Below are 22,650 nucleotides of genomic sequence, written 5' to 3'. Positions count from 1 at the left end.
TGCCAGGAATGGATAGAGGTGCTTGTGAGATTTTCTGCCTCCAATGCCAGGATAACTTGGCTTGCTTTGGATCATAGGCATCTTGATTTGCCCTCTTTTGCTTTGACTCAGAATGCAAATTGTCTGGGGCTGACCCAGCTGAGATCTAACCTCAGAATCAAAATTCCACTTACTCTACTGATAGATTTGGAAAGGTTCTGAAATTTTATTTCAGCATAAATTAGATTACCCATGGGCCCCTTTACTGCCTCTATTCACTAGGACCTGGAAAGCCTCACCTGATTCTGGCTTAGGCCAGTCTTTGCAAAAGATACTTGCTTGGACTACAGCTTCCAGAAACCCCCAGCTGGCATAGATTAGGCATGCTAGATGCAGTCATGTTACCAACACAGATTCTCTCTATGTGTGTTTCACTCTCTCTTTTGGTCCATACTAGAAATGGGCATGAACCATAGTTCAGCGATTTGGCCCATTTTGTCATCACACTGCACAGGTGTTATGTGGGCACCACACACTCTCCTCTCCCACCTCCTGTTTATGCTCATTCATTCCTCAGTTGATGCACACTTTTTCCCCAACTCCCCAGTGCGGCTATCCACACACAAATCGAAGTGCACACTTTTTGCCACTGCTTCCATCTGTAACTCAAAAGCAGCACTGTGGGCTTCTCTGCCCACCTCATCTGTGTGGGTGGCTGCTGGAGGAGGCAGAGCAGAGAAGCCTGCAGTGTGCCCAGTGAGTGGGCAGTCACGCTGGGGAGGCAGGGAGGAAAGTGCTTATTGTCTGGGTAATGGGCAAGCATGCAGAAAAGGTGGGAGAGGGGAGTGTGTGGTGCCCACATAACACCTACGCAGGCACTGAACTAGGCCAGACTGCTTAACTGTGGTTCATGACCATCTCTAGTCCGTCCTTACGGTTCAGAATCTACCATCAAGCTGGAAGGCAGCAATTCTAGACAGCAATGTCAGAGACTAAAATAAGAAAGCTATACAGTGGAGATGGAAGCCCCTCTAATGTGTTTAATTTCATTTGGGACATTATGGTCTGTTTCTCACTGGTAAGGCCCAATTTAATTTTTTTTTTTTTTTAAAAAAATCCATCTTGTCTCTGCTAGGCAGCCAACAGAGCCTCAGAGGTCTCTCACAGAAGACATATCTTACAGCACAGTCAGTTCTTGTCGTTGTCAGTCTACGGCAAGGTACAGCTGTATGTGGGCAACTCTTCTGTGTGCTGTCCTTTCCTATCATGTCAATCATTGGAGTTTTGTACAACCAAATTAAAAAAAAAACACCTTCAGGGGATCCCTGACACTGACTATGGTTGCCACCTGCTCAAATTCCTTATGAAATGGAGTTCATTTTAGGTCTGTCATTCTTTCTCTGCACTTACAGTGTGTGGTTTTCAAGGCCAAGCATGGACATATTATATTACAGTATTAGGACCGATACTGGTGGAATTTGTATCTCTTTACTCTCTCCTTTAATAGTACTGATAAATAAATGTGGAACAGACTATATAAATGTCTGATTAGTGTCCTCCTAACATATTGCACGTGTGCTATTTTATGAATTACAGTTGAAGAAAGCCACTCCTTACAAAATTGATGTTAAGAAATCAGTATGTTAAGAAATTAGAGTTAATTTCATAAAATAATTATAGAAAATGTTGATGGAGTAGAGCATGAATTTCTGGATAGCTCTGTGGTTTAGGTATCTGGCTGCAGAGCCCGAAGTCAGGAGTTGGATTTTCTACTGTGCCTCATTGACAAGGGCTGGACCTAATGATCTATAGTGTCCCTTCCAGCTCTAAAGTTCTAAGATGACGGCGGTGATGATGACAATATTAGCCAGAGAAGAGATTTATTATACTACAACATTATAGCAATTTTAAATCTGTGTCAGATACATCAAAGAGTATTAAAGAAGCAAAGTGTAGGAAATGAAAGCCAGTGTGATGTACTATAGTATGTGCAGAAGTGGAATAGGATTGGGGAGACTTGGGTTCAAATCTCCTGTCAACTGTGAAATTCACTCGGTGACCTTGGGCCTGGTGCACTCTCTTTGTCTCACCTGCTGTCTCACAGGGCTGTTATGAGGGTAAAATGGGAGAAGAAGACCCATGTACACCACCTTGAATTCAGTAGAGGAACCCTCTCTACCAAAATGGCCTCCCGTTTGGTAGAAGGGTTTATAAATCTAACAAATGGAACATACTAATAATGGGAACAACAACAGCAGCAGCAACATAGAACTGACCTGATAGCATATAACAAGGACACTGACCAAAATCTTATTTTCTCGAAGGCTTTCATGGCCGGGATCTAATGATTGTTGTGGGTTTTTCAGGTTCTTTGGCTGTGTTCTGAAGGTTGTTCTTCCTAATGTTTCGCCAGTCTCTGTGGCCGGCATCTTCAGAGGACAGGAATAGCAGGGCACAGCGTGCTACTCCTGTGCTCTGAAGATGCCGGCCACAGAGACTGGCGAAACTTTAGGAAGAACAACCTTCAGAACACGGCCAAAGAACCCAAAAAACCCACAACAACCACAAAATCTTATTGTTTAGTGTAATAAATTGCACTAGAATAGGCTCATTGAATTAGTAGGGATTTGGTGAGTCAACTCCTTGATCAGATCTGTTGATTCAAATGAGCCTATTCTAACTGTGACTTATTTTTAGCATAGTAAATCTGAGTTAAGGTAGGCCCATTTGGATCAATGGAACTTACAGAGGAGTTGACTCAGCAGATCCTTGTGGATTCAGTATTTCTACTCTAGTGCAATTTGCTACACTAAGCAAAAAAGGTTTTGACCAATATTTGTCAATTGTTGTCCTCTGTTGCTGCAGAGGATAGGACTGAACGAGTGGGTGCAAATGACAAGCCAGAATATTTTAACTAGACACAATGTAAAGGTAAATAAAGCTAAATGTTTGACGGTGAACTGAGTGTCTTACAAAGTGATGATGTGGTGGAAGCTCTTAGCCAGAGAACGGATGAACAGTGCACTTCCTTATTCATCAGGAAATCTCTTTTCCAGCTCACTCTGGGCCTTACCCAAAAGCAATGAAAGTTGCACACTGATCTTTGCTGTGTTTAGAAAGAGTGCAACAGCACTACTCATGCAGAGCTGCCACAAATCACCTCTTTTGGCATGTATTGGGTGGAATTGATGTTTCAGTCATTCCTGATGCACATCCAGTGGCATTCTGCCCTCTGATGTAGTGGACTGGGAGATAATTTGTCAACAGCTCCATTGGTTTGTCATGGAACAGAAATGCAAAATTGCCCTCCCAAAAAATTTCACTTACGGGTAAGTGGGGACAGGTATATCACCTCAATAGTTGCAAACCTGGTTGTGTATTTAAATCACATGATGATTTGTAGAATCATCACTGCTGGGCAATACTGAAATGTTACTTTGGAATCATGGAACTATATTTCCCAATGACTCCTACTGTAGATCCTTAGCTAGTGCCACCTTCCACTACTGCTGTCACCCAGCAGCTGGCCTCTAGAAATTTCTCCACCACTGGAACCATCCATTCTCTTTTGCTGATGTGATCAATAATTCCTGAAGAGGAAGAATACTGTACATCTTGGTGTCACAGCACTGCTAATACTGCCTGGATCACTCTGCTGAGAGACTAGAATCGTAATGGAGTCTGGTCTCCTGAAAGTATAGCTCACAGCTTCCCTTACACTCTCAAACCCCCTCCCCACATAAATATGTGCATTAAACATTTTTAAGGGAGCTCAGGGATGAATAAAGCTTCTCTTCATTATTTTCACAACAATCCTGTGGCTTGCTGACAGAAAGTGATTGGCCCAAGGTATTCCTTTCGTTATCCAGTGGGGCCTGGAATCTGAGACTTCTTGGTTTGACATGAAAGACCAACTACTACATCACAGTGACTCTTACAAGCTTTCTACAGCTTTAATCAATTCATGGTCCAAATAAAAGGCTCATATAATGAACTAGCTGAGTTATATTTAATTGGTCAACAGTTCTATTGCTTCTAAATACTGTAGTGGTGCTTTATTACTTGTTTTTCCCTCTGAGATCCTTAGATATAGAGTAGGGTATAAATATTTCAATAAATATAATCAAATGTGTGTATGTGTGTGTATCACACACATTTTTGTAAATATATGTGTGTGTGTATATATATATATATACACATATATATATGTGTATATATATATATATACACACATATATATACACACATATATATGTGTATATATATATATATATTTACAAAAATGATGAATCAACCAGTAAATGTAAATAAACTAAGAAACCACCAGCAGCACCATCCCTTTTGCCACCTTAAATATCCATGAAAACCCTCACAGGAATAGGAGTTTTTGCAAGCTAATATTGACCAAGCAAATCCTGTCTTTTTCTGCCAGCTACACATGCATGTGGGTTTGGCATCTCCACTGAATTCACCGCACAGGCTATAACGATGCTACTAAACTCATTTCCCTCCGCAGCCCATTTTCACCGAGCAGGTGAAAAGTTGCCAGACATGATTCATCCCGCTGTGGTTCTCTTGTTTGCTGAATGCGATTTGGAAAGAGACCACCCTTCCCCCCAACCACCTCCTCAATTTCTTTATCCTTGCTTCAAGAGGCAGCCGTCGGCAACAAAACCACAAGGCTAGTCTTGGCTGGCTGAATGCATTCAGCAGCTGCTGTGTTCCAAGTTCTGGGCACGCCACAGTTATCCAGATTCCCACTTGTCCTGTGTCTTCTGCTTCAGTTACATTTCAGCATCTTGAGCAAGAAGGACCACTAATTGACCAGCCTGGAAAGGCTGCCAACATTTCAACATGGCCTGTTCCCTGCCCCATCTTGCTGTGCTTCCCACCCCTGTTGATCGGAGAGGCCTGCGACATTTTCCAAGCTCTCCTTGAATGTGAGGCTCTGATTTAGCATGTGGTATGCTATGTGCTTCTCTCTCTCTCTCTCTCTCTCTCTCTCTCTCTCTCTTTCCAGAAGGCTGCTCTTGGTTATTGTTTCTCAACCAAAGTAAGTGTTCTGAGTCGGTATGTTCTTTTGGCAATGATTTTGCAGCAAACTAGGCTAGACAGGCAGTACCAAAATCCAAAGCCATTTTTTTCCCCTGTGTAAAGAGAAAAGCACAAAGCCTGGTCTTTGAGCCCTTCCGCAATTATTCCAAAAGCACTACAGAATGTGTAAATAATTAAATATTTATCTCTCCTTTTCTTAAATTGCAGGCAAAATGTTGGACGCAGTGTGTTTTCTCCCCCCTTCTCCTGACCAACAAAATTTGGAATGCTATTTAAGTTGGCTTCAGCGGGTTTCTTCATTGTGTTGTGCTGACATGATTTGTTCAAAGAAATTGTGCTTTTGGAAGGAAAAGGTTAAAGTTTGCTACTGATATTCATCAGGAGATGGATATTTAATCTTTAATCTCTTGTTCTAGGCCCCTACTTCGGATCAACTCATTATCCCGAATAAACGATGTGTCATTCCCATTATTTATGTTTCATTGCAGCCAAAGTATCTGGACCTCGTTTGGGTAAGCACCATTCATTTCGACCCATTCAGCATTAATCTCCCTGCTAACATCTTTCCTGTCCTATGTGCTGTCCCCTATTTGCTTTTATGTTTTCCGCAGAGTGTTTATAAAAGGATAATCTTTTACAAAGCAGACAGAATTTTTTTGTGTATAAACTGCTGGGTTTGAATGCTTCATTGATATACCATCTAAACTGAAGTGTTCAGCAAGATTAGTGCATCCACTGAGCTCCCAAACTGGGTGAAAATGGGGAGGGGGGAGGACTGCCCTCTTTCTCTTCAGCGATAAAGAGTAGCTCGTGATGCTGTCACTGTTCAGATGGGATACTTTTAGCAGATGGACTTGGAGAACAGGAAAACATTTGAAGGGAGGAGGGGAGAAATCAGCCAAGGAGGTCGCTCATGGTGACAGAGAAAAGGAGAAAAAGAGACAACAGCCGTGTTGTTTTCTGGATTCTGATCTGCTAGGGAGTGAATGTCAAGTTGGAATCAAGTCATGGCAATCAGGAGAATTACTTCTTCTACACCAGCGTAGTTGCGATCAGAAACTGCCTGTCATCCAAGGCTCGACTTTTGCTGAGAAGTTCAAGCATTTCACTTCCCAGTATGGAAATAGAGTCATTTTTATTTTTGTTTTTAAAAAAGCAGAAACTCATAGATACATTATTGATGCATTTTTGCCACCCAGTCTCCCTCCCTCCTTCCCCCACCTCCAATCTGTGCACTTTATGCAGCCATATCTTTGGGAATGCTGAATGTTGGGTGTTATTGACAGACATCCCCCAATGCAACACAAACACTTCTTTTTAAAATGTTGTTTAAAGAACACAATATGCAAATGCTTTCCTGCCCATATTCCCCACATTTAATAGGGAAAATTCCAAAACAGACATGTGGTGGTATCATTTGAATGGCATAGATCCTTAAATACATTTGTCATTTTGCAGGTTTGCCAGCTATTTTTCAAAGACCCACATCATCGAAAGCACTCCAAATTATATCCATCATGACTCTGTCAACATGTAGCACTGTTTAGCGTTTTATTTTCATTAAACTGCACTATTGTTGTCCATCTATTATGACATAAACTAGGATTTGTGCCCTTGCGTTAGAATGAAATGAAGACTGAAAAGAAATCGTTGGGAAAATATTCACCATCCATTTGCGTTTGTTAAGCTGCCTTTGGCACACGTGGGAAAAGGGTAGGTGAAATGTCATGTAGATCAGCTGTGAGTTGTGCTTACGCTGAATTCCAAAAGATCTCCCTCAAAGATATAGCCAAGAGGATGAGTATTTGATACCTGAATAGAACAACTCAGAGGCTGAAAATTTTATTTTTTTTCAGATTACAATTCCCTGAGTTCCCAGTTTGGGATCTGGGGGGATCTGGGAGCTGTAATCCATAATGTGAGATTCCAAGCTCTGACATTGTTAAAGATGTGTGTAAGTTCTGCAGTGTGTATTTGGACCCTGCCTTTACTCCAAGCAGCTCAGGGTGGAATATATAAGTTCCACCAAGAAGCGAGTAGAGACTGAGAGGAAGCCTCTGGTCTCTGCTGACCAGGGATTTGAAAGTCTCCCTGACTTTCGTCCGATACAGCGCTGTGGTGCACTTTGTTTGTTCAGTCGTTTAGTCATGTCCGAATCTTCGTGACCTCATGGACCAGAGCACGCCAGGCCCTCCTATCTTCCACCGCCTCCCGGAGTTGTGTCAAATTCATGTTGGTTGCTTCGATGACACTGTCCAACCATCTCATCCTCAGTCGTCCCCTTCTCCTCTTGCCTTCACACTTTCCCAACATCAAAGTCTTTTCCAAGGAGTCTTCTCTTCTCATGAGATGGCCAAAGTACTGGAGCCTCAGCTTCAGGATCTGTCCTTCCAATGAGCACTCGGGGTTGATTTCCTTTAAAATTGATAGGTTTGTTCTCTTTGCAGTCCAGGGAACTCTCAAGAGTCTCGTCCAGCACCACAATTCAAAGGCATCAATTCTTCGGCGGTCAGCTTTATTTATGGTCCAGCTCTCACTTCCATACAACACTACAGGAAAAACCATAGCTTTGACTATTCGGACTTTTGTTGGCAAGGTGATGTCTCTGCTTTTTAAGATGCTGTCAAGATTTGTCATTGCTTTCCTCCCAAGAAGCAGGCGTCTTTTAATTTCGGGGCTGCTGTCTCCATCTGCAGTGATCATGGAGCCCAAGAAAGTAAAATCTGTCACTGCCTCCATATCTTCCCCTTCTATTTCCCAGGAGGTGATGGGACCAGTGGCCATGATCTTAGTTTTTTTGATGTTGAGTTTCAGACCGTTTTTTGCACTCTCCTCTTTCACCCTCATTACAAGGTTCTTTAGTTCCTCCTCACTTTCCGCCATCAGAGTGGTATCATCTGCATATCGGAGATTGTTGACATTTCTTCCTGCAATCTTAATTCCAGCTTGGGATTCCTCCAGTCCAGCCTTCTGCATGATGTCTTCTGCATATAAGTTAAATAAGCCGGGGGAAAATATACAGCCTTGTTGTACTCCTTTCCCAATTTTGAACCAATCCGTTGTTCCATATCCAGTTCTAACTGTTGCTTCCTGTCCCACATATAGGTTTCTCAGGAGATGGATAAGGTGGTCAGGCACGCCCATTTCTTTTAGGACTTGCCATAGTTTGCTGTGGTCCACACAGTCAAAGGCTTTTGCATAGTCAATGAAGCAGAAGTAGATGTTTTTCTGGAACTCTCTGGCTTTCTCCATAATCCAGCGCATGTTGGCAATTTGGTCTCGAGTTCCTCTGCCCCTTCGGAATCCCGCTTGTACTTCTGGGAGTTCTCGGTCCACATACTGCTGAAGCCTACCTTGTATGATTTTGAGCATAACCTTGCTGGCGTGTGAGATGAGTGCAATTGTCCGGTAATTGGAGCATTCTTTGACACTGCCCTTCTTTGGTATTGGGATGTAGACTGATCTTTTCCAGTCCTCTGGCCACTGTTGAGTTTTCCAAACTTGTTGGCATATTGAATGTAGCACCTTAACAGCATCATCCTTTAAGATTTTAAATAGTTCAACTGGAATGCCATCACCTCCACTGGCCTTGTTGTTAGCCAGGCTTTCTAAGGCCCACTTGACCTCACTCTCCAGGATGTCTGGCTCTAGGTCAGCAACTATATTGTCCAAAACTTTCTGATACAATTCCTCTGTGTATTCTTGCCACCTCTTCTTGATGTCTTCTGCTTCTGTGAGGTCCCTTCCATTTTTGTCTTTTATCATGTCCATCTTTGCACAAAATTTTCCTCTAATATCTCCAATTTTCCTGAACAGATCTCTGGTTTTTCCTTTTCTGTTATTTTCCTCTATTTCTTTGCATTGTTCATTTAAGAAGGCCCTCTTGTCTCTCCTTGCTATTCTTTGGAAGTCTGCATTCAATTTTCTGTAACTTTCCCTATCTCCCCTGCATTTTGTTTCCCTTCTCTTTTCTGCTATTTGTAAGGCCTCGTTGGACAGCCACTTTGCTTTCTTGCATTTCCTTTTCTTTGGGATGGTTTTTGTTGCTGCCTCCTGTACAATGTTACGAGCCTCTATCCAAAGTTCTTCAGGCACTCTGTTCACCAAATCTAGTTCCTTAAATCTGTTCTTCACTTCTACTGTGTATTCGTAAGGGATTTGGTTTAGATTATACCTGAGTGGCCCAGTGGTTTTTCCTACTCTCTTCAGTCTAAGCTTGAATTTTGCTATGAGAAGCTGATGATCAGAGCCACAATCATCTCCAGGTCTTGTTTTTGCTGACTGTATAGAGCTTCTCCATCTTTGGCTGCAGAGAATATAGTCAATCTGATTTCGATGTTGCCCATCTGGTGATTTCCATGTGTAGAGTCGCCTCTTGTGTTGTTGGAAAAGGGTGTTTGTGATGACCAGCTTGTTCTCTTGAGAAAACTCTATTAGCCTTTGCCCTGCTTCGTTTTGAACTCCAAGGCCAAACTTCCCGGTTGTTCCTTTTATCTGTTGACTCCCTACCTTAGCATTCCAGTCCCCCAGAATGAGAAGAACATCCTTCTTCGGTGTCAGTTCTAGAAGGTGTTGTAAATCTTCATAAAATTGTTCAATTTCAGTCTCCTCAGCAATGGAGGTTGGTGCATAAACTTGGATTATTGTGATGTTGAAAGGTCTGCCTTGGATACGTATTGACATCATTCTATCATTTTTGAGATTATATCCCATTACGGCTTTTCCCACTCTTTTGTTGACTATGAGGGCTACTCCATTCCTTCTACGGGATTCTTGCCCACAGTAGTAGACATGATAATCATCTTGCCCACAGTAGTAGACATGATAATCACCTATTCCCATCCATTTTAGTTCACTGATGCCCAGAATGTCGATGTTTATTCTTGCCATCTCCTGTTTGATCACATCCAGCTTACCAAGGTTCATAGATCTTACATTCCAGGTTCCTATGCAGTATTTTTCTTTCCAGCATCGGACTTTCCTTTCACTTCCAGGCACGTCCACAGCTGAGCGTCTTTTCGGCTTTGGCCCATCCACTTCATCAGCTCTGGAGCTACTTGTACTTGTCCTCCGCTCTTCCTCAGTAGCATATTGGACGCCTTTTGACCTGAGGGTCCCATCTTCCAGCGTCATATCTTTTAGCCTTTTGTTTCTGATCATGGGGCATTCTTGGCAAAGATACTGGAGTGGAATTGCCGGTTCCTACCCCAGGTGGATTGCGTTTAGTCTGAACTCTCCACTATGACCTGTCCGTTTTGGGTGGCCCTGCACGGCATAGCCCATAGCTTCTCTGAGTTACTCAAGCCCCCTCGCCACGACAAGGCAGCAATCCATGAAGGGGCGCACTGCTGTTAAGGAAATTTGCCAGTCTCTTTTTTCCCATAAATTTCTCAGTATCCTATTATCATTTTTGTCCTATCCCAGTTCTGTATCAGTCTATGAGATTCTTTTCTGCTTGGAAGTCATTGCATATTTGGGGGCAGATTTTCCCCCATAAAATATTTTTATATGCATACATTTCAATATTTTTCCCGTACTGAGTGAACTCCATATACATTTTCCCCATAAACTAAAATGCCTGCATATTGCATCATGTACTTTTTATCGAGTCCATGCATAGGCTTGGGTATATTTCTTCTTTGTGAAAATCATTAAAAATGTCAAATTCTAAGATGCACTTTGCCCCAAGGCTAATCTTAGGCAGTGTAGAGTAGTTGTTTCCATAAGGTCAGGCAAACTCAACAAAATTCTTCTCCTTTTACTCTTGTAATGGTCTGTTATGGGTCATCAAGTTGTTTTCGACTTATGGAAACCTTACCTAATAATTCATGTAACAGCTTCTTCTTTTCCTGCTGCCTTCCACTTCTCATGGCATTATTTTCTTTTCCAGGGAGTCTTGTCTTTTCGCGATATACCCAAGTACAATAGCCTCAGTTTAGCCATTCCAGCTTCTAGTGAGAACTGAGGCATGATTTACTCTTGAACCCATTTGTTTATCTTTCTGGGAGTCTATGACATCTGTAAAGCTCCTGGTAGGTACCTGCAAACTCCAGCACACCAAGATGGAGAATTTGTGGTTGAACTGTGCTAGAGATGGGCCCAGTTTGGTGGTATGTCAGTTAATTTATTGGCACTTCAAAGTCCCGCCTCCTCCTCCTGTCACCCAATGGGAGGCAGTGGCCTGACATTATATATACCCAGTGTGCCCCACTTCCTACGGGCACTACCTCTGAATGGGCACCCAATGGAGGAGATGGGGCTTTGAAGTGCCAAAACCCCTTTCAGCTGATTAATGAACTGGCATAAGCTGCTGAACCAGCAGTTCATGCCCATCTCTAATCTGTGCTCCTTCAGACCTGCAAACATTTTGCATCAGGAAGGAAAATGTCCTCTCCATGGAAATTATAATAGCTGCTTTCTTGTTGCATAGACTTTCAAAAATTAGAAATACTGGATAGGTTGTTTGCATCTTTCATATTCTGTGATTGCTGCAGATACATGCTTTGCTTTGCAAAAGAAAAACGCACAAATTTTGTGCAGAGGCATTTTGTACATCTTCTGCAAAACCAATTGGGGGCGGGGTGGAAGAGTATTCCCTTGTTCTTGCAGCGTTCAGTCTGTCTCATTAATAATGAATAATTTTACATCCCTAGTTGGGACTGATGGGAGGTGGAGGCAAAAGATAGCTGGAGTGTCACCATTTGCCAGGAAGAGCCAACTAGATTGGATTACTTGCAGATACTACAATTTCAGATGGAAATTCACAAAGATATTGGCCAGAATCTTATTAGTTCCATCCGCTGGTGTGACTATGTCAGTTTTAATCTCTAGTGTAAATTGCTGCAAGTTGAGAAGTCATGTGTATCAGTGCATGGGGGCAAATGCCTGCACTGTCTTGTTAACTTCTGGCAATTCCCCATTGATTTTTACCCCCATGGAATTGTATCAGCATAACTTTTGAATAGGATTTGGAGCTGACATAGTCCTTCATGAAAGAAAGTATAAGTTAAATAAATAAATAAATAAATAAATATCTGAGTGACTGACGAAAACAGGTAAGTAAATGTATATTCTCCCATCCTTGCCTTTTATTTTATTTTACTTTATTTTAATGATTGAAGCCTAGGCTGACTGTAATAAAAGTGTAATAATGAGCAACCAGTCCCTGGGTGGCACGGATGGGAGGTGCAGGCAAAAAATACATGGAGTGTCACAAGTTTCCAGCAAACAACCAGGCAGAAAAGAGCCAACTATCTATCTATCTATCTATCTATCTATCTATCTATCTATCTATCTATCTATCTATCTATCTATCTATCTATCTATCTATCTATCTATCTATCTATCTATCTATCTATCTATCTATCTATCTATCTATCTATCTATCTGTCTGTCTGTCTGTCTGTCTGTCTGTCTGTCTGTCCGTCCGTCCGTCCGTCCGTCCGTCCGTCCGTCCTGCCCATCTAGTCATTTTGACTACTCTGGGCAGCATGTATCAAACACAACAAAGACAAATAAAATAATACCAACATCCAAAAATAAAATAAATAATCGTTCAAGATGGAAAACAAGAATAAATCAAATAACAGCCGGAGGGAAGGCTTGCCTAAACAGCCATGTTTTTAATTGGCTTTTAAAGACACCCAGCGAAGGGGCGATACAGATCTCTTCCACAACCGAGGAGCCACCGCTGAGAAGGCCCGATTTCTTGTTTTTTCCTTCCGGGCCTCACTCGCCGTTAGGCCCCTCAGTCGCACCTCCACACTAGATCAAATGAAATGGGTAGACTTTGGTGGGAGAAGGCATTCGGTCAAATAACGAGGTCCTGAACCGTTTAGGGCTTTGTAAGTAATCATTAAGATTTTGAAATCGACGCGGAAGCGTACGGGCAGCCAATGCAATGCTAGATAAGATTACTTGTAGATACAGTACTACAATTTTAGATGTAAATTCACAAAGATATTGGCCAATCACCAATGGATGAAATTAAGTCAGTGTTAATCTCAGGTGTAAATTACTGCAAGCTGAGTTGCTTTTCAATAGACTGTTCGTACAGTTTTAATGATCCACAGCATAGCATCCAAGAAATTCAGCCACTCACCATCAGCATGCTTAGCAAAGGGAAGCCCTTTGTGGTTTGGGACCATGTTACTTGTTGGAGTATCTTTTCCCAAGGTCATCTTACTGTGTCACCAGATCCTCCCTGACTGTGCTCCTCTGAGTGGCAATGCCAAAGGAGGCCAGAAAATCTTCGAGAAGAAGTCAGGCCTTGTTAGCAGTGGCACCATCACTTTGGAATCACCTATTGGTGGAGTTATTTCTGGGTCACTCCTTCTCTAGTTTTCAGAGGCTGGAGAAGATGCATCAGTTTTGAGAAGCCTTTGAAGGCAGTCTCTCTTGAATTTATTCGCCTCTGCACTGTTGTTTTGATATGGCGCACCATCAGAGCTTATAACCAGTTTATTTCTATTGGCTGCTCATTTTGGTTTTTCTGTTTTCTATTTTTATTACTGCTTTGTGATACTTTGTTGTTTTTATATTTATACCACCCAGGGTATCTAAAAATGAAATTAATTACAGTGGTGCGTCGCTTAACAATTACCTCGTTAAACGACGAATCCACTTGACGATTAGGTTTCTGCGATCCCTTTTGTGATCGCAAAACGATGTTATAATGGAAAAAACCGCTTTACGATGATTGGTTCCCTGCTTCAGGAACTGATTTTTCGCTTTACGATGATCAAAACAGCTGATCGTCGGGTTTCCAAAATGGCTGCCCGTTGTGTTAGGGACGGATTCTTCGCTCTACAGGGGGCAGAAAATGGCCACCCTATGGAGGATCTTCACTTTACGATGAGGTATTTCACCCATTAGAACACATTAACCAGTTTCTAATGCATTCTAATGGGCTTTTTAATTTCGCTTGATGACGATTTCGCTGGAACGGATTAACGTCGTCAAGTGAGACACCACTGTAATTACTAAGATAATTGCTAAGTCTCAAGCAGTGGCAGACAGAGCCCCTCCTCCGCTTTCTTCTTCTATTTAGATGGTGTCAGTGTAGCTGATCTAAGAAATATTATCTACCAGATTGCTTGTACTTCAGTGTAGTGAAATTCACAAAGCAACCTACCCATCATTCTTCTCATCTCTTGGACTAGAAGACACACTACTATAGCTGTGTAGGAATATATATAGTGCCCAAATACCCATCTGGATTCAGTGGTCAAAGTTCAATAGCCAGTATGTGAACTAGTAATGATGAGAGATGTTTCTGGTTCATTGATCTAGCCAGAATGGTCAGTGGCAAAGGATGATGGGAGATGCTGTTCAGTGATATCTGTCTGGCTACATATTGACATATTTGCAGTTATTCAAATATGCCAGCCATTAGGGAAGTCTTCAAGGGTCCTTCAGAACAGAAGACAGTTCACGAAAGAACTTCATTGAGTATGATTCCATGAGCGTGAACTGTCCAGAGTGGCCTTGGTAGCCAGATGGGTGGTCTAGAAATCAAACAAACAAATGAAAGAACGAACAAACAAACAAACAAACACTAGAGTTGGGGGAAATGTGGCCCCCAGATGTTCACTTCTTGGAGTACTCTGTTCAACAATTCTGGGCACCACAGTTTAAGAGGAATATTAGTAAGTGGGAATATGTACAGAGAAGGGTGAGCAGAAAACTAAAAGCTTTGAAAACCAAACCTTATGAAGGGCAGTTGAGAGAGAGCTGGCCATCTATCCTGAAGAAGAGAAGACTGAGAGCAAATGTGATATCTGAAGGGCTATCGCATGGACAATAGAATAGTCTTGTTTTCTCATGCTTGAGATGGTATAACCCAAGCCAATGGATTCAAATTGCAAGAAAGATTTTGACTGAACATCAGGAATACTTTCCTGATGGTAAGAGCTGTTCTACAGTTGATGGATTGCCTCAGAAGGTGGTGGACTTTGCTTTGTTGGAGATTTTTACACAGAGGTTGTATGCAACCTGTTTATCAAAAAAAGTTTAATGGTGAGGTTCTGCATTGAGGTTGGACTAGAATAGTGATGGTGAACCTATGGCACGCGTGCCCTTTCTTCTGGCATGCGACAAACTTTTTGAAGTGGCTGCAGCTGTGATTCCCCCTTTCTCTTCCTGTTCTGGGTCCTTTAACTTCCTATCTGTACCCATGATTCCCCCTTTAACTTCCTGTCCATCCCCATGATTCCCCCTTTAACTTCCTGTCCGTCCCCATGATTCCCCCTGAAACTGCCACTTCCAGTTCCGGTTCTGGTCTTCTGGGCAGCATGGCAGCCACTGGTTTCTTCCCCACACCCTCATTTTGGGCACTCGAGCCGAAAAAGGTTTGCCTCCACTGGACTAGAACAACTGTGAGGTTCATTCCAACTCTACTAGTCGACAATCCTAGCAATGGTGGGGGATGATGGGAGTTGCACACCAATATGTGGACAGCCACATGTTCCTCGTCCCTGTGCTAAATCAAAAGCATCAGACATTGTGGAAGTCCATTGGGTCTCAAGAAACCTGTATGCATGCCTGATATTGTGAAAAGGGGTAGGGCTGTGAGATATCTGACATATTGAATTCAACTTGTTGGTTTCTTGGGCTGTGAAGTCCTTTCAGTGAAATTCACATTGGCACGAGGCCTGTTGGTCAAGAGTGGGACCATCTTTGTGCTAATTCCACAAAATGTTAATGATGTGACCCTTGGAAGATATTAATTATAAACGGTTCTTTAGAGATGCTGCAGCAATACATCTTTTGGCGTGCAGGTATAGATGCTGAAATGATTGATACCATTCTTTAACAACAGGGATTTCTCACATTAATATCCTTCAGAAATAGCCCTCCATGAAATTTATGAGAGCTCCTCACAACCCAGGTAGTCATAAAATATTAATCAAATGTATGTGTGTGTTGCAGTAATCTATACATAAAGAAGCGAAGAGCATTAAGATTCCTATGGGACCGTTAAATGACCCATAAAAATAAAATGTCAAAAGAGGGACATTGTCAAGCTTGTCAAGATCCAGAGCTTCATTTACTCTAATATTTCTTCTTTATGGTTCCTCCTGAAACACTGATATAAGACCTCAAACATGATTGGATTTTTAGCCTTGTATTATAAACAGACGGGACCAATCAGATTTGTATATTTAGGAAAATAGTGTGGTATAGTAGAATGTTCTACTTCTGTGACAGCCCGTGTTAATTCCTCATATGTTAAACCTTGACAATCAGCAGATTAGAAATGGGAAAATTATTTTTTAGACTACAACTCCCAGGAACTCTCACAACCAGCAGAGTCACTGGATAGCTCAATGGTTTAGTAGAGGTTGGGAGTTCAATCCTCCAGTGTGCCTCTTTGACAGGATGCAATGAATGCAGTTTTAATATTATAATTCTTACACTGACTTTGGGACTCTGGGAATTTGTGTGCAAAAAAAGAAACTTTTCCAAGCTCTTCACTGAATCTTTCTTTATATATTGTTGCACAATTTAAAATCATGGATGGGTATGAAATATAGGTACTGTAAAATTAAAAACAAATTAAAATGTGAAGATAATTGGACTGTTTTTGACCAGAACTGGAATACTTCAAAAGTTTTGTCTCCACCATTTGCTAAATCTTATTTTGTATACGTGGTGAGGAATAAACTGCATGCACATAAACATTGTATCGATTACGTTTTGCCACGGTCACAGAAAATTTTGTCCGTTAGGTCGTATGTCTCAGTCCAGCTTGCCTCACAACTGCAAGCTTGCCTTGTGTTTTCATAAATGGAGATCACCAGCGCATCTCTGTTCCAGAATGCATTGTAATCTCATGCCTACACTCTTCAGCCATGTGGCAGTCTCCATCTGCCAGAGCTCCTGCCCAGCACAGCTAGTGGTGAAGGCTTCTGGGAATTTTAGTCCAAGAACACCTGGGGACTCAAGGTTGGATATCTCTGATCTAGGGGCTGAGTTTAATTGCAGACCTGATAGCTGCAACATCTGATCTCCTACAGTGTTCCTCCATTATTTCTGAACTGCCTGTGAAAACTTCTGAAGAACCTGAAAAGTTAGCACATTCACAGCAGTTTATTTGGTTGTGGTAAAGTTTTTAAGGTTTTCTCTTTCACTATTCTTTTATCTCATATATAAATCAACATGGCTGTGTTTGTGTTCGTGTGTTTTTTTAAAATGCCTGATAGTTGTTTTGAAGGTAAAATTGGAATAGTCTCCTGCACTCCAACTGGAGCTCCTTGGAGAAAAACAAGGTTATACATGTAACCTTCTCCTTCATGCATGTAAAAAGCAATCCAGTGATGCATCTGAAGGAGAAGGATCAGTTAATCGAGAATTGTCATTGCCCAGGGGACACCCTAGTGTTCACAGTCATCACGTTCAAGAAGGCTTCTTCCATGTCTCCCACACACTTAGTATTCAGGGAATGTTAAATTCTCAGTGTTTAAGATCTTCCTTTCAGTCCCATTGCCAGTGCAGGCATGGCTGATGTGGGCATGAAAGAGGGCCTTCACTGTGGCACAATTGTAGCCAAAAGTATGCTGCTTTTCCTAGATTTGGGGAACTTGAAATGGCATTTGAGTTTTGAGGTTTTTTTTTTTTTTTTTAAACAACTCTCCCCCTCTATGCAGAAAGAAGTGACTTTAAAGTCCTCAGATTAAATTCACCTGGTGAGCTCTCCGGTTCAATCTTCTCGTTGGCAAACCCTTTGGACCCCTTATGCCAACAATACAGATTACCATGGATGCCAGTCCAACAGGTTGGGGGGCACATGTCCACGACCCAACAGCAAACGGACATTGGACGCCGAGAGAAGACATCCTCCATATCAACCTGATGGAACTCTTTGCTATTTTCAAGGCTTTTTCGGGTGTTCCAGCGTCTCCTTTCGGGACATGTAGCACAAGTTGCATCTCCATGGAATTAGAACACAGTTTTGTACAGTATATTCAAAGTGTTTCTGCATTACGTATGGAAGGAATCCAGGTTGCAGGGACAATTACTTTGTGTTTGAGTAAGAAGTGGTTAACTGATCAAACAAGGAGTCAGCTGCTGGGATTTTTTCTTGCTTCATGTCACCTTGAGAATGGTAGTCAGCACAAAATGGTATTCTGTAGAACATCTTGACTACTGGCACTGGTGTTGTCAACATTCACGCTGCCCTTTGCTATTTGGCATCCCTTTTCTTGCTGGCAACATGGACATGGAATTGTTCAGAATATTGGGCCATTTCCTGCCATTTTAAATCATGGATACAGAAGCACAATATCTCATATTCTTAAGTCGAAGTGTTTATATATATACATTAAACATATATATAGTGTTTTTAAATATATATATGTTTAATGACAACTTTGGGAAACAGAAGGGTGTGTGTGTGTGTGTGTTTAACTCATTTGAACAATCTGGCAATTACTTTTTATCTTTATAAATGCAGACTACAGCCTATTTCTCTTTTTATTTCCTCTCAAGAGGTCTCCAAACACCTAACTTTTGTGTCTCTTTAGGCCCATTATTTGATGAAAGCTGCATCGGTTAGCAGAGTTTAAAAGCTGGTTTGTCAGGGAATCCTTGTCTTCTCAGCTAAGAGTACAAAGCAGAGAATGGAATTGATTTGACAGTTGAATAGATTCCAGAAGTGGGGTCATTTTCTCACATGAGCAAAGAATATGACAGAAGCACACAAGAGTATAAGGGGACCTTTCAACACCTGGCAGGGTCCAGAAGCTTATCTCTAGTGCCTCATAATTAAGGCTAGAAACGTTAAACTCCTTACTCACAAGAAGCACTGTGGGTTTCTACAATCTGTTGTAGAGTAATAATAGCCAAGAAATGCAAACATTTTTGAAGTCATTCTTTAACTGTTCCCTAATCATTAAGGCACCTGGAAATTGGACCCAGAACTCTAGGCTTGCCCAACCCTGATGTAGCACTTTGTCCTGCTTATTACTATTCTTATTTGTTTATTATTGCTTATTAATATTTTATTTATTACCTATTATTATTCTGTTTCTTGTATTTATTACTATTGTCATTGTCACAGTATTATGACATTCCTATTGTTGTTACTCTTTTAGATAAAATTACGTCATGATTTCACCCCAACAAAAATGAAATCTGAGTAGCTGCTCCTTAGATAAAATTGTAGAGGAATGTTGAGGGAAGTGAAAAGATTTTCACTAAAGTGAAGTGCAAATCTCTATAATAATAATAATAATAATAATAATAATAATAATAATAATAATAATAATAATAATAATAATAATAACAACAACAACAACAACAACAACAATAACAATAACAATAACAATAATAATAATAATAATAATAATAATAATAATAATAATAATAATAATAATAATAATAATAATAATAATAATAATAATAATAATAATAATAATAATAATAATAATAATAATAATAATAATGTGCCATCAAGTTAATTTTGACTTGTAGTAACCCATTCCACAGTTTTCTAGGTGGAGAATATACAGAAGAGGTTTGTCATTCCCTTCTTCCTGGGGCAGCTGTGGGACTGTGCAGATTGCCTAAGGCTGCACAGGCTGGTTCTACTACAGGAGGCACAGTGGGGAATTAGACTCCTGACCTCTGGCTCCACAGCCAGCTATCTCAGCCACTGAGCCAAAATAAAAATAGCAACTGAATCTAGCATTTTTCTTTTGGAAAAACAATCAAAGCATGTCATGTCCAAAGAGGTTTAGATATGATTTGCAAAAATGCTGGAAGGATACCACTTTATGCATTTCTAATCAAAGGTGTTTGAGATATGTTTGATAAGGCTTATCAGTACACAAGAACCACAGGCAGTAATAGCTTCGAAACATTGTTGTGGGATATGCTTCTAATCACATTACCATTAAAATCAAAATCAGGTACCACTAGCTTTCCCATAACACATCCTGGAAGGCATGTCAACATATAGTCACAATAACACACAGAGAAAGAACAGGTTTACCACATCAGCACCGATTCCTCCTCCTCTACCTGGTAGTTTGATGCAGGAAAGACAACAAATGAATCTTCTGGCATGCTTAAATGTTAACAAGTTTGTTTGTTTGTTTGTTTGTTTGTTTATTTGATTTGTATCCCGCCCATCTGGTCTAGCGCAATCCAAGTTCTGTTTGGCATAAGCTTTCATGGATCACAACCCAGTTCCCCAGATGCACACCTCTTCAACCTCTCCCATGTCCAAAAAATCCCTTTCTTTTATTATCAGGCACTCAATGTTACTAAAAAGTAACCCTTTCTATAGCCAAGTTAAAACATACCAATCCCTTGGAAAACATAAATGCTTAAAAATAAGCAGATCCTGGATTGTACATAGTAGATTCTGGATGTGTTTGTGTGTGATCTACAGAATCCATATGGGAGAGAGGAGCATTTAATCTTTTTTCCCTTTGTTCTCTTGTCTCAGTTGAAGTGGGACCTCCAAATTGTTGCTTTTAGGAAAAAGATATCAAGAGATCGTGTGGGCAGGCAGGTGGGTGGGCATGTGTTCCTTGGGCCCTTGAATATGTGGAAAATATATGATGTGGCCTTCATGGTGAAAAGTTTGGAGACACCTGCCTTAGAGCAATGCTGAAATAGCGCAATCCAAGAATGGTTGAGCCTCTGCTATCATTAGGTAGAATGAGGCAAATGCCTCAAGCCAAAAATGTTGGAATATTACAGACCTATCTTCTTGTCTTTTTATTTTGAATTGTCCAGGTATGTCCAGGTATTGGTGAACTGAATTGTGTACATCACACAGCCTATCCTAGATTCTTTCAACTAGTCTGCAGCATCAGATGACGTAGAGACTGTCATTCCATCATAATTACCAGCAGTAATATCCTGCTACTGAACACTTAGAAGGGGAAATCATATCAAAGCCTTCAAGAATACATGGAAATTGTATCCATTGTAACTTGGACTACCAATTGTAGGGGGATAATTGAGGCAAGTACCTGCCTAGTTTTGATGGGTATATTTCAAATTGCATGATGAAAAACTGCTTGGAAAAGTGCAACCATCCATTTATTTGTAAGACCCACATCTATCCTGATTGCCAGAAAAATGCTGGGCTGTTGGATTGTAGAAATCTGGAAGTATTCTTTGGAACAGAGTTGTGTTCCAACCTTTGTAAAAGAAGTAGTTGTAAAACACAACTCTCATGAAGCATCTGTCATTAGATCCTAACAACCAACATAACTCATTGGCCAGTATAAACCCCTTTTTTGAGTGTTTTTTTAAAGTAATGGCAGATCTTTTTGGATGAAGCTGAGCAGCTGGACCTAGTAGTGTTGTTTCCTGCATGACCTACATGAGGAACTGGTACTGAGAAACCCATACCAGTTGTTTCTACAGGATTTCTCAGTGCCATTGGAATCATGAGAATCTCCTGAGCTGTTTAGCTGCTGTGAGATTCAGGGGTGATATTTTCCTATGGATTTAGTTTTGTTTGGCTGAATACTATTAGAAGATTGTGCTGGGAACCACTCTTCAGTTGCATGATCATTAGTTTAGGAGATCCTGCTGGTCAGTAGAAGAGTCAGCCTTGGAACAGGATCATGATCTGTGGGATTTCACTCCCTCTCAAAAACCAGGTTCACAACCTGGGGGAATACTATCACACCCAGCATTACTGCTACAAGACCATATGGCTGCAGCAGCTTGCCTTCATCCAGCTTTGGGTGGTGTGCCAGCTATGCTCTTTCTACAGAAGATGGAGCTGACCACGTTGAGTCATGCCTTATTTCCTTCTCAATTAGACTACTTTAATGTGCTCAGTGTGACTCTCCCTTCTAAAATGTTCAGAAATTACAGCTAACTTGGAACTGGGACTGATGATCCTCATGTACTTTAAAGACCACATAATTTTGCTCCTGAATCAAATATAGTTTGATTCCAGTCTGCCTGTGAGCTCAACTGAAAGTGCTAGTTTTGATCTGCAAATCCCTAAACAAATTAAAGTTAAGATGGCTGCAAACCACTGCTTTTCATTATGTGCCTGCCTGGAATGTGAGATCTTTAATGCAAGCCTTGTTTCATGTCCTACATGAAAGACACAGCTTTTCTCTGTAGCAGCACCTTACTTGTAGAACCTCTTCCAAAAGGAAATCAGACTTGTTGCATGTCTTACGAATTCCCAGTGGAAAACCAGATCTAAGTTGTTGTTATTAAAATTGGTTTTAACACTGGTTTTTGAGTTGTTGATCTACTTTTAAAGAATACAGTATTAACTTTTAAAATTGCTTTTTACATTTTTATTTTTTTAAGGATTTTTTATTGGGAGCCTCCATGGGCTGCTAAGGAATAAATACACAAATAAAACTTTCCAGTCACTCAGCTTCTGTACATTGGGAGGAGGGGCTATTTTGATCTTTGCTTAGGACGGTGAAATATCTTACATTAGCCCTGAGGAATGGCATATCAGCCCCTATGTGAATTGATTCCTTTGTGTGAACCCTTGACTGCAGAGATACTCATGTTTTTGTTTCTTTAAAAATATATTCATTATTATATGTAGTTGCATTATATTTCTGTGGGCATATTTTGAAGACATCATGTAGTAATGATTTGCCCCTTTTGAAATGTTTG

The 22,650-nt window shown here is 41.0% G+C and overlaps 1 long non-coding RNA gene across 6 annotated transcripts in view; it reads left to right on the top strand.

Moving 5' to 3' along the window:
- Positions 1 to 22,650, top strand: part of LOC110087175 (uncharacterized) — a 184,423-nt gene that overhangs the window by 53,338 nt on the left and 108,435 nt on the right. For all 6 annotated transcript variants that reach the window (XR_012083718.2, XR_013540333.1, XR_013540330.1 and 3 more), the window contains exon 3: positions 5,451 to 5,546. This is a non-coding gene — a long non-coding RNA (uncharacterized LOC110087175). The remainder of the gene's footprint in view (positions 1 to 5,450; positions 5,547 to 22,650) is intronic.

The sequence above is a fragment of the Pogona vitticeps genome, chromosome 1, assembly GCF_051106095.1.
Source record: "Pogona vitticeps strain Pit_001003342236 chromosome 1, PviZW2.1, whole genome shotgun sequence".
In the NCBI taxonomy this organism is placed as follows: Eukaryota; Metazoa; Chordata; class Lepidosauria; order Squamata; family Agamidae; genus Pogona; species Pogona vitticeps.
This window is presented reverse-complemented; position numbering and strand designations above follow the sequence as displayed.